The 13,010-nt window shown below is 48.6% G+C and overlaps 2 pseudogenes; both read left to right on the forward strand.

Annotated features, from left to right (window-relative positions):
• Window positions 1–2,750: 2,750 nt before the first annotated feature.
• On the forward strand, window positions 2,751–4,266 carry LOC123080515 (uncharacterized; annotated as a pseudogene).
• A 148-nt stretch (window positions 4,267–4,414) lies between these two features.
• LOC123080516 (putative glutaredoxin-C2) lies at window positions 4,415–7,168 on the forward strand (annotated as a pseudogene).
• Window positions 7,169–13,010: the final 5,842 nt, after the last annotated feature.

The raw sequence follows: 13,010 nt of genomic DNA on the forward strand, positions 1-13,010 counted from the left end.
AAGAAATCTAAGAGAGCAGCGAAGATGTCAGCGACAAACAAGAAAAATGCTGCAAAGAAGAAGCATCACCATCACACGGGGTCAGGTGGCTACCTGAAAGCCCGGCCGTTGTGGGACAAGGCTGAGAATGACCTCATTGATAAAGGGATCGAACCAGAGATGCGACGCTGGCCAGACCGTTGCAGGACTTGGTTCTTCGGGGTTGGGGGGAAATTGGACCCTGTAACAGGGAAGTGTGTTTGGACCAACGAGCAGCTGGACACACCCATCGAGAAGCTTCAGGAGTATATCAAAAAAGCGCAGCAAGGGACGTTCGTTCCGGACAGAGAGAACGACGAGCTCACAGAGGCCCTCGGGAACCCTGAGCACCCCGGACGGACACGAGGCACGCCAGGCTCCCTTTCGTGGAAGGCTGGATTTCCCGACGCAGGCGGTTACAAACGCCGGAAGAGGAAGAAGAAAAAGGAGTTGACCCAACTACAGGCGCTGCACGCAAGGGTACAAGTGCTAGAGGAACGAGACGCAGTTCGCAGCACGCGACCTGCCGAAGCTACACCCGAAGCTACCCCGCCATCTCAGCGGAGAAGCAGCGTGGCTTCCACGGAGCTGCTTCAGGAGCCTGTCTTCATGGCTCCTGCTAGCTACCCCGTGGATGCTATCATGGAGTCTCAACATTGCCACCTTATGACGCAGTGGATGGAATTGAAAGTCAAGGCGGCTGTTGGCTCTGTTGCACCTCCTGAACCTGGCGCAACTTTTCACTGCCGGCCGATTCCAGAAGGATATGCTAGGGTGATGGTGGATGAAATCACAGAAGGATTTGAGGACCTCCAGCTTGACCACCCTACGGGTGACGGGGAGACTCGGCTGGGTTCTTTTCTAAAGACTCCATGCCTATGGCGGAAGGAGCTCATCAACCTTTTGAACTGGACGCCTCCGCCTCCTCCGACGACGACGAGTCAGGGCACTCCGCCTCCTCCTCCACCACCTCCTCCGGCGAGTGATCAGGGCACTCAGCCTCCTTCTCCGGCGCGTGGCGGCACTCCGCCTCCTTCTCCGCCTGCGCCGGCGCGCCCGAGCAGCCATCAGCCTCCTCCTTCTCCGCCTCGCCAGCAAGGGCGGAAGAGACCCGTTGCCGTCCCGTCTGCTCCGGCGCGTCGTAGTCCTTCTCCTCCGCCTCGTAAGCAAGCACGAAAGAAGACAGCCGCAGCCGCTCCGTCTGCTCCGGCTTCTAGCAGTACAGCCAGAGGCGGGAGGCAATACAGATACGGTCCACCTCTCAAGCCTCTAGAGAAGTTACCGTACGAGAGGACCGTGGAAGAAAACAAGAAGATCGTGGAAAAAGAAGTGAAGGACTTCTTTGAAGGGGTGAAAGCAAAGAGACATCCACCTCCGGAGGAGAAGGTAGATCCGGTGAAAGCAAAGCGCACTATCGATGCCCTGAGGAAACCACCAAAGTCTCCGCCGAAAACCAACTATGAGCGCGTTACTGAAAAGGTATATATCGAAGCGGAGCGGTCGGGAAGTATTATAAGTGATCAAAGGTTGAGATTAGCGTCACGAGCGAGGCAAAAGCAATATACCAGGTAGCAGTGCATACAACTATTGGCAATGGTGACAAGGCCCTATTCTGGAAAGATAGATGGTTTGATGGCAACAGGATACAAGATGTGGCACCAAGCATCTACGGTGTGGTGGCCCCTAGGACTAGGGCCTCGCGAACTGTACGTCAAGCTCTACAAGACAACGCTTGGGCGACAGACGTTGGACCCAACCTCGGGATAGAAAACATCGACGAATACTTTCAACTATGGGACTTGCTGGCTGAAGTAGATCTACATGAAGAAAGGTAAGACGCCATCTGTTGGGCATGGGAAGCCAACGGTTCCTATTCCATACGCTCTGCATACGCGGCACGGTTCATAGGTCGTGAGGTGGCTCCATGCGGACTTTGTCTGGAAGCACAAGGCGCCACTACAATGTCGCTTCTTCGCGTGGCTGGCTATGCGAAACCGCTGTTGGACGTCGGATCGTTTGGCTCGAAGAGGCCTCCCACACCAAGCTACGTGCCCCTTCTACAACCACTTCTACAACCAGCAAGGTGAAACAATCAACCACATCCTTGTAACTTGCGTCTTCGCGAGAACATTGTGGCTTTGGATTTGGGAGGCCCTGGGCGAGCCAGATAAGGCTCCTGGGAGAGAGGACGAGTTGGTGGAGTGGTGCTCCACACGAGTGGCTACACAATGCATACTAAGAGACTTAAAGGCAATCCTCACACTATGCTTGTGGGAATTGTGGAAACACCGCAACGCCATTATATTCGACGGTGAGACACCATCACTCCAAACGGCACTCCGTGACATTGATCGTGAAGGACGCACTTGGAGATTGGTAGGGAAATTTAAGGGTGACATAGAATTTTTCTTTGATGGTATCCATAGGCGGGCTAGCGGTGAATAATCCCGAACGAGCTGTGTGTGTGTGGAGGTGGAGGCCTGTGTGAGCCTTGTAATTACGGTTGTAAACTTTGTGGAGGGTCTCTTTGCCCCTTTTTTCTTTAATATATGATATGCATACTCGTGCATATTCTAGAAAAAAAGTTTAACTATCAACATGGTATATGCCCAACTCATAAAAAAACATGATAGCATGCCTTGGCCCAAAGTAAGCTGAATTTGGTACTCCGGTCTTTACTTCTCCATTAAATCATTTGCCTTCCCTAAGAGGCTACCGGGTGGGGCCCGAAGCCACTGTCATTGAGATAATCAGAAGGCAAATCATCCAACCCCTTAGAGAAATTCACCCCTAAAAAAACTTGCAGAGAAATCCCCTTTCTTCTGAGAAATCCCCCAGATCCAAAAATCATGGACGGCGACAGGCCGACTCCGGCGGCCGCGGCCGCGTCGGTGAGGTCGGTGCTCGGCGACGACGACCTCTTCCGCGAGATCCTCCTCCGCCTCGGCTTCCCCAACTGCCTCGTCCGCGCCTCCCTCGTCTCCAAGCGGTGGCTCTTCCACGTCTCCGACCCGGCCTTCCTCTGCCTCTTCCGCGAGCGCAACCCGCCCCGCCTCCTCGGCTTCTGCGTCAGCAACCGCAGTCCCCAGTGCCCCTGGTATGAGTTCGTGCAGCTCCCGCAGTCCCCGGAGCTCGCCGCCCTCGTACGCCGCGGGGCCTCCTCCTGCAACGACGCCTTCCGCCGCAGCTGCCAATGCCAGGGTATCCAACACGTCCGGAACGGCCGCCTCATCGCCTGGTTCTCCAACGACGGAAGGCTCAAGCACTCCATCCTCGCGCCGCTGCTCGCCGGGGAGTCCGAAGTGGTCCTCCCGCCGACCCCGCCGATCTCACCGCCCCACCGGGAGGAGCCCGCTCTAGGGGTGTTCAGTAGGATTATCCTACCCGAGGATGGGAGCCGCGGCTTCATCACCTTGGTATATCTGTGGCAGGTCCGGCGGAATGTCCGTGCGGAAGTGTACGTGCTGAGATCTGGCGGTTGGGGCTTCCCTGCCACCGCAATGACAGGAGGTCCCGAATGCTGCAGCCTTCCTTACAAAAATGCTACCACCCGTCCGTGGCAAGGTTTTCATGGTGACCAGCTTTGGGTGCATCCTGGGTCTAGATTTGGCCGCGGCAAGGTTCCTCAAGCTCGAGCTCCCAGCTCAAATAGGGCGCAATTACATGCTCTCATCTGCCGAGGGTTCCGGGATATATCTTGTCAATGCAGATGGGTTTCAGCTCAGTGTGTGGCTCCATCGGATGATGAGCAACAGCGATGGTGCGGGCGGCTGGCTGCTGGTGGACTCATTTTGTGTCCGCGAGGCATACAGTTCTGCTGGTCACAATTGGGTTTGGATTCCACAAGATGGCGATTTTCTTGGTGTTGCTGCAGTTGGGGACAATGCCGAGTTTGTATTCTTGGATTATGTGAGATATGGTGTTGTCCTTTATGTTCATCTGAGGAGCAGGGTGGTTGAGAAGGTGTATGAGCAGGCACCGTATCATCATGGATTTTTTCGGCTGGGTTTGAGCCACATACATGTCTCTCCCTTTATGATGATCTGGCCGCCTGTTTTCCCTACACTGAAAAGGGACACAATCAAGAGCAATGATCCGGCTGTGCTTTGGTCTTTGAACTATCATCGCTAGGTACGAATTCTATGATAGAAAGCTATGTTTCTCTGATGAGGTACTGAAATGTATGACTAATCAATATTGTTGGGATGGGCTTGACTACATCTCATTTAGCTAGTGTATGCCATTTTATCGTGTTTTATTCTTTAGTATTTGTCACTACTCTGCAGTAAACATGTGTTGCCTTGTCTGCTATTATGTCAATAAGTACGAGTAATAGGCTTGTACCTGGTTCCGAGTTCATTAACAAATATTAAGCGAAGCAACTCAAATGTGCAGATGCTCAGGCCACGTCGTAGAACACTAGATTCTGCGGAACATAAGTTGGATATTAAGAACCTCTGTTCATTTCACTGAAAAAATTCTGATGTTTGCAGAAGTGTATTGCAAGTTATCCAGCAGAAATACACCGAATCATCTAAGATTAACTGTGATGTGTATAGTACTTTGCTATTTATTTCTCTTCCTAAAACAGCAGATATTGCAGTCAATTGGTCATGTAAGCTGGGTCTTAGAACCTCTGATCATCGTTTTATTCGTCCGGGTACGAACCACATACATATCTCTCTCTTATGATGATCTGGCCTCCTAGTTCCCCTGCACTGAACGGGGGGCATGATCAAGAGCAATGATCCCCCTGTGCTTTGATCTTTGTACTATCGTCACTGGGTACAACTTCTATGATGGAAAGCTATGTTTCTTATGAGGTATGGAAATGTATGACCAATAAATATTATATTATTCAGATGGGCTTGAGTACATCTCATCTAGCTAGTGCATGCCTTTTTACCGTCTTCTATTCTTTAGTACTCCTTCCGTCTCAAAATAAGTGACTTAACTTTGTACTAACTTTGTACCAAGTCACTTAGTTTGGGACGGAGGGAGTATTTGTCACTACTCTGCAATCAACATGTGTCGTTCTGTCTACTATTTGGCCAATAAGTATGAGTAGGAATAATAGTCTCGTACTTAGTTCCGATTTTGATAGCAAATATTAAGCTTACAAATACAAATGTATAGACGTTCATGCCACGTCGTACAACCTCTGTTCATTTCACTGAAAAAACATGAAGTTAGTACAAGTGTATTGCAAGTTCTCCAGCAGAACTATACTCTGTCTTCTAAGATTAACCACGGTGCGTATAAGATATTGCATATAGTTGTTTCTCTTCCTGAAATAGTAGATATTGCAGTGAACCGGTCATGTAAGTTTGCAGAGGTATATTGCAAGATATCCAGCAGAACTGTACTGAATCTTCTAAGTTTATTGGCAGTGTGCATTAATATTGACTTTCTGGTAATGATGGGTAGTGTAGAAACTTGAAGAGACAGCGACATAAAAATGGCGAGCATCAACTGAAAGGGAAATAACTGAATATACAGTTTTTGCCAAGGAAGTTGTCCTGTACAGGGATGGCTCAAAGGATAAGACAAGGTACTCATGTTATTCGTGATATGCTATTTTTTTTAAATAAAAAAATCATCCATTTTGTCCAATTTTTATGTTACCAGAGCTGTAAGCCACCCATCATCACTAGTTACCAGTACACTAGCAATTCTAAGGGAAAATTTAGTGGATGCCATTTCATATAGTAGTTTTAATGTCATTCCTTGTCACGCACGACTCCACAACCATGATAAAAAGATATGTGATGCATGACATGCACAAACTCCACCCTGGTGCTACTCCTTGTCACACACGAATGGCCATTAGAGTGGATCTTAATCTAGTTTATCAGGAACCTAACAAGTCAACGGCTGAAGCATTGATTTTGATTGATCAATTAATACCATGGATCTTTTTTCTATATATGATACCTAAACTCCAGGTTATCTTGAATCCTATTCATCTTCATTTTTCACTTCTCGAAAACATTGTAAAATACTACGTATTAAAGATTGGCCACATTCCTAGTGATACCTAACTGTATGAAATTTTGCCCCTCTGAAAGGCAAAGGTTAAAGTGGTGCCAGAAAAGAACCTTTTCACACAGGATATATGTTATCCCTAATTTTCCACACGCCAGTGTTTACCTTACACCTCGATTAAGCACTTCCTCTTATCTATGCGCTTGCTCCAGCCATCTATAAATGTTGAGTCATCACCGTCACAAAGCTGCAAGAAGCAACAGCCTACTGCTAGCTCAAGTGAAGTGAGCTGATCGATCGAGATACATAGGAGAGAGAGCTAGGCAATTCAGCAATGGCGGAGAGGGTGACGACGATGGCATCACAGGGCATGGTGGTGATCTTTGGGGCGAGCTGCTGCTGCATGTCCCACGCCATGACGAGGCTCTTTGCGGAGCTGGGTGTTAGCTTACGGTGCACGAGCTGGACAAGGACCCCCAGAGGGAGGATCTGGAGAGGGCGCTCGCTGGCATGGTGGGCCAGAGCCCGGCAGTGCCGGCAGTATTTATCTGTGGCGCGCTAGTCGGCGGCATCAGGCAGGTCATGCAGCTGCATCTCGGCGGCCATCTCGTGCCGCTGCTCCACCAAGCTGGTGTCGTGTGGTCCTGAGGCATTATTAATAATAATGGCCGATGCGTACTTGTGTAGTAATCTACGTGTGATCATAACCTCAAAAGCTATAGCTAGTGATCGACAATACAGTGTGTGCCGCTACTTAATGTTGGAGTATATGAGAGAAGGGAACAATGCTTCTCGCCAGACATTGAACCCAACTCTCAGGCTTCTTGCCAGATAGATATATCTGTCCCACTATGATGATCTGGCACGGAACATAGGACATGATCGATAGGAATTCATTCCCCGTGTTTGATCTTTGTGATATCTTCACTGGCTATGTTTCTGATGAGGTTTGGTTGCATCTCCTCTGACCAATGTGTGCTATTTCACTGTCTTTAATTCCTCTCCTTAGTTTCAAACGTGTTTGCATGCATAGTACTTGTTATTACCTTCGAAACAACGTGTCCAATTATATCTGCAATTTGGCATGTACTGGTTACCAAATTGATTAGCAGATACTAAGCTTAGCAATGCGAATGTGTAGAGTTTGTATCACTGACTCAGAGTTGTAGAACACTAGATCTTGCAGTCATGTAAGTTTGATCTTAAGAGCCTCCGTTCATGACAACAGGAGAGCCTGAAGCTTATACACAAGTGTACTGCCAGATATCCAACAGAACTGCGCCGAATCTTGTAAGCCTGACAGCTGTGTGTTAAGATATTGCATATATGAAGACTTGCCAGTAATGCAGATTTTATCATAGCGATCAGTAATGCCAAAAAACCTTTGATGACAAGCAAGTAAATTGAGCAGCAACTGGAACAGAAATAACTGAAAGTATTGCTTGTGCTGGAAGTATTACTTGTTGTGAGGATGCTTCATTTCTATTTCTGGATAGGGATGGCTCAAAGGATACAACAAGGTGTGCATCTTTTCACATTAAAGCTTAATTTTGTTTCCAGTATTTTTTTCACAGCTTTTTTTTCATTATATTATGTCCACAAAAATATAAATCCGGCCATCATCACTAGTTCACTACTAGTATTTCCAAGGGAAAATCGTTAAGTATGAACTGGTTCGCTACTTAATTTTGTGATATCCTTTGGCCCAAGGCATCCGGAGAGAAAAATGTCATGCTAGATGTCCACGTTATGCACCGATGGTATTTCTCCTTGCGCACAAATGGCAAAAACAGTCAATTAGAGTGGATCCAAATCTAGCTTATCATGAACCCGTTGAAATTCAAGTTTGTAAGGGCTGTTGCCCGGATCTGGATCGTGTGTTCTGTTTGCCTGTTCAATAAAATGGGGCGGGGGACCCTATCTTTAAAAAAAAAACGTTGAATCATCAGCTGAAGCACTGAATTCGTTTGATACCGTCGTTCCTTTTTCTATACATCATACTAAACTTCAGGCTTTCTCAGAACTTTCTTCTTCTTCATTTTCACTTATATATTCACAATCCTGGCCATGGCTAACTGTAAGATTTTGGCCCCTTCAAAAGGCAAAGGTTACAAAACATGGTAGAAGATAACCTTTCAACAGAAGACATATTTTCAAAAGGTTAGAATGCAATATGCTCAACAAAGAAGCTAGTAGCTCATAGTGGATCCAATTAATATATCTTGCAGGTCCTGATGAGAATACATACATCTAGGATGCCGAGAAGCACCAGCCCACTAAACAACCTTCAGATGAAAGGCAGAGCATTCACAACATAACCCTCTAGTGTTGGAAAGAAGTTATGTGGAACAAGACTTTGCTTCAGCTGAAAATAAGTAGGATCAACTTCTTTGCGATGGAACGTGGCGACCAGCTTGCCATCCATACCAACCCGAAGTAGCCACTCGGCAAATTTGACCAGCACGAGCAACTCACCATCCCCAGGCACGACCACCAGATCCAAATCCAATGGACCGTCATAATTATTGGTTTGCCCCCTGATCTCTGGAACAGGTAATTCAATCCGGCAATTGAAGGCCCAGACCTCTCTTTCATAGTTTTGCAACATCCAGATATCAACGGTCGTCGCAAGATCCAAGATGGTCATGCCAAGCTTGCCGTCTACCTCAAACAGGTGAGCGTAGTCGGCAACGGGAACACGCATCTCTCGGAACGACTCGGATGTGGTGTCGAACAACACTATCATCTTGCCTTCAATGTCTTCATGTGACGGGAACCAATGCAAGTTACCACGGAATAGTACATGATGTTCACATTCCGGCATAATCACATCTGGCCACCCGATGCGCCTCGGTGGCTGGTCAGAGCCCAATGAAAAGACATGGCACGAAACTTGACCACCGGGTGCTAGCTCATCGTCATTGTCTGGGTTAGGCTTGTACGAGTAGAGCAGTAGTCTGTACTCCTCGGTAGGGGTGTGAGGGTACATTCCCAGGAGCGTCCACCTACGATCCGTAGGCAGCAGGAGGGGAGCATACTGACGAGTTGCCGGATTGCAGATGAAGAAGTCGTTGTCGTCGATGCAGAAAATGAGAATGCCATCACATGAGGCAACCGGATGAGAGTAGGCGAAGTTGCCGCCCAGATTCAATAAGGCGACGGACTGAAGCTGGTCAGGGGCGGCAAGACCTGGCCGATTGTTCAAGCAGCAGATGTCTATGGAGTTGTTGATGAGGTCTATATATTCGCCGTTGTCAAGGAGGGGGAGGGCAGGCTGGAGGGCGTGGTGGGCGAGGAGAAAGCCACGGGTGGAGGTGACGCTGCGCCAGGAGCGGCAGACGGCGCGGCAGTGAAGGAGGGCTTTGGGGGGCAAGCGGACGAGGATCTCCCAGATGACGATCTCCTCCAGGAGACCACTGAGGGAAGGCGTCGCTCGTGCCCTTGCAGCCTTGGCCATGGTCGCCGGCTGAGAGCTGTCGATCCGTCCCAGGAGCAGAGTAGGACGGCGGAGGTAGCTAGGTCTTCTTATACTTTCACGGAATATATGCATGCGCTGGGGAGCAGCGGTTATGAGATAAGTACGATCCATCTAATCTCTGCTATATATATAGCTCGTTTGTTTTCACCTCCGACGGACGGACGGAGAGTTGAAGACGGAGAGCAGACCGACCTCGATCGTGTGGTTTTACCGAACCTGCTGGCCATCCCGAATCGAACTTGGTGTACGTGTGTCGTCGTGGTCGGTGGTCCATCCAAGGGATCGATCAATTAACCTGTAAGTACCATGCATCAATCAATCAGACTTGTAATCCCTGAATTTCTTGGTTGACGCTGTTCACCGCTTGAATGTATAAAGTCCAGATGGGCGGTTCTCAAAAAATAACCTGTTTACTTGTACGCCTCACATCCTTGTTTACTTGTACAGTTTTTTTTCAGATTTTTTCGAAACTGAAATTTTCGAATTTTGAAATTTTCAAAAATTCAGCCTGCATGGAGGCCGAGATCCAAAACACCACTCTCCTATTTATGGCCTTTTGCATCTGATCTGCCAGCATTTATCCTATGTCATATACACAGGAGGGCTGAGCAGGTTATGTTCAGAGAGTGCTACATTGCACAAACACAGCCGCAAACCCATCCAGAGTTCCAGACTAGTCCATCAGGTTCGCTTTGGTCGCAACAAAGTTTCATGCCGCGGTCAATGGCTTCACTCTAGAGGAGCTCCTCAACAAAATTCAGCCCCTCAACAATCTGTGACCGCGAAACAATCACAGTCCATGCCGCCTCAGAGAAAGAAGCTATCTTTTCCTTCACCAATGAGCAAAATGTTTCTTCCGTTCAAGAAAATAGAAACATCACCCAGATAGTTCGGACACATTTCAAACGCGTATCAAAATGACTTTTGATAATCTTAGAATCAACACAAACATCACTCGCTTCCTTCAACATGGAAGGGTATCGACACACGTATAGATTTCATGCAACTATGTAACATTGAGCTTTGAGATTAGAATTTTATGCGCATAACAAAGAAGCTAGTAGCTCATAGTGCATCCAATTCATACACCTTGCAGCTCATGAGGATCAAGGTTTTGGTTACCGAATGAGTCAATTTTACCAAGGGGGACTGGTAAATGTGGTTACCACGGTTACCGAGAAATATCGAAAATATTTCGAGCGAATTTTGTAGTTGAATTTTGAATTCAAATAAGTGAATGAACGAATACTCGAACCAGAGACCTCTCAAAACAGGAACTAGGTTGCTACCAACACGCCAGAACCAACTCTCATGGCCTTAATTAGATCCTACGTACTTTACAGTAAATCGAGTGTTTAAATTCAGAATTTTCAAAAAATGGTATTTTTTGCTTGGTATGGCGATTTACCGAGGGGCACGGAAATACGCGGTAACCATGGAAAATCTTGAAATTTCGACCGGTAACCAAAACAGTGATGAGGATACAAACGTCTAGGATGTTAAGAAGCACCAGCTCACTCAACGGTCTTCAGATGAAAGGTAGAGCATTCACAACATAGCTCTCTAGTGTCTGAAAGAAGGTATGCGGGACAAGCGTTTGTTTGAGCTGAAAGTGAGTAAGATCCACTTCTTTGTGATGGAAGGTAGCAACCAACTGGCTAATCCATGCCAACCTGGAGTAGCCACCTGTCAACTTTGACTAGCAAGAGCAATTCACAATCCCTAGGCACGACAAGCACATCCACCTGCAGTCGACCGTTATACTTGTCGCAGTGCATCCTGATCTCCGCAACCGGCAATTTAATCCGGCAATTGAAGGCCCGGACCTCCCTTTCATAGTCTTGCAAGACCCAGATATCAATTATTTTCACACTATCAAAGATAATCATGCCGAGCATGCCATCCATCTCAAACAAGCCAGCCCAGTCAGTAGCAACGGGAGCACACATCTTCCTGAATGACTCAGATGTGGTGTCGAACACCAGTATCATATTTTCGCTGTCATCATCCAATGGAAACAAATGCAGACTACCACGGAATAGCACGTAAGTGTAGAATTCCAGGGAAATCGCATCTGGTGACCTGATGTGTCTCGGCCGCTGGTCGGAGCCTAATGGCCAGACGTAGCATGAATCTTCATTGCGAGGTACGGGCTCATGGTCCCGACCCTCAGGGTGGAGCAAAAACTTGTGCGAGTAGAGAAGTAGTCTGTACTTGCCGGTAGGTGGGTGAGGGTACAATCCCAAGGGCATGATACCATGGCGCAGTGGGAGGCAAGCATACTGACGAGTCGCCGGATTGCAGATGAAGTAGTTAACAACGTGGACGCAGAAGATGAGCAGACCATCGCAGGAGGCAACCAGTTCGAAGAAGCAGAGTTCCTCACAGCTGCCGGCATCCAGGTTGAAGAAGGTTTGGGCGAGCCGGGCGACGGGCTGGAGCTTATCGGCGGCGGCCAGCCCTGGCCGATGATCAAGGGGACGATTTCTAGGGAGTCACTGATGCGGTCCATATAATCGCCATTGTGGAGGAGGGGGAGGGAGGGCTGGTGCATGTGGTGTGCGAGGAGAAAGTCGTGGGTCGAGGTGAAGCGACGCCAAGCGCGGCAGACAGTGCGGCAGCGGAGGAGGGCTTTGGGGGGCAGGCGGACGAGGATCTCCCAGAGCAGGATCTCTTCCGGGAGGGAAGGCGTCGCTCCTGCCCTTGCGGCCTTGGCTGTTGTCGCCGGCTGAGAGCTCTTGATCCGTCCCAGGAGTTATGAGATACTACCATCGAGCTAATCTCTGCTATATACCGCGTGTGGCGGCGGCTCCACGGAGCGAGCGAGTTGAAGACGAACAGGATTCGACCCAGAGTAAACGCATCGCATACATATATAATTCTCGTGCACAAATAGAGGAGATCGATCGAGCCGGCCGTATCAAGATCAGACTAGACGGAGAGAGCACCTCACCTCGGTCGCAAGGATCTGACCACCCATCCATCGGCCGGCTGGCCCTCATGCAGCAGTGGTGCATCGACGTAGCACAAACACAGCCACAAACCCATCCATACTACTCCATCAGCTTCCCTTTGGTCGCAACAACGGTTCATGCCGCGGGCAATAGCTTCACTCTAGAGGAGCTCCTGAACAAAATTCAGCCCCTCGTCGATCTGTGACCGCGAAACAATCACAGTCCATGGCTCCATGCCGCCTCAGAGAAAGAAGGTATCTTTTCCTTCACCAATGACTGTGAAGCACGCCTAGGATATGAGCTGCTCACCGGCTGCATGGAGGCCATAACACACGGTGCAACCATCAAATTCAGGCGGTTCCTCCCAACAGATGAGCTCAGCTTCGATGTTGCCGAGCAGCGAGTGCGGGTTTCCATCACGGATCTTCCTCTCCACGATGTATGTGGGGGGCACCTACTTGTATGACAAAATATTATGATAGAAAATGGAATTTTCGTCCTGGGCAGATAGGCCGCACACCTACATCACGTTCTTTGGATCTTTCATGATGTAAAAAATCATGTAGAAGTGAGGG

The sequence above is a fragment of the Triticum aestivum genome, chromosome 3D, assembly GCF_018294505.1.
Source record: "Triticum aestivum cultivar Chinese Spring chromosome 3D, IWGSC CS RefSeq v2.1, whole genome shotgun sequence".
NCBI lineage: Eukaryota > Viridiplantae > Streptophyta > Magnoliopsida > Poales > Poaceae > Triticum > Triticum aestivum.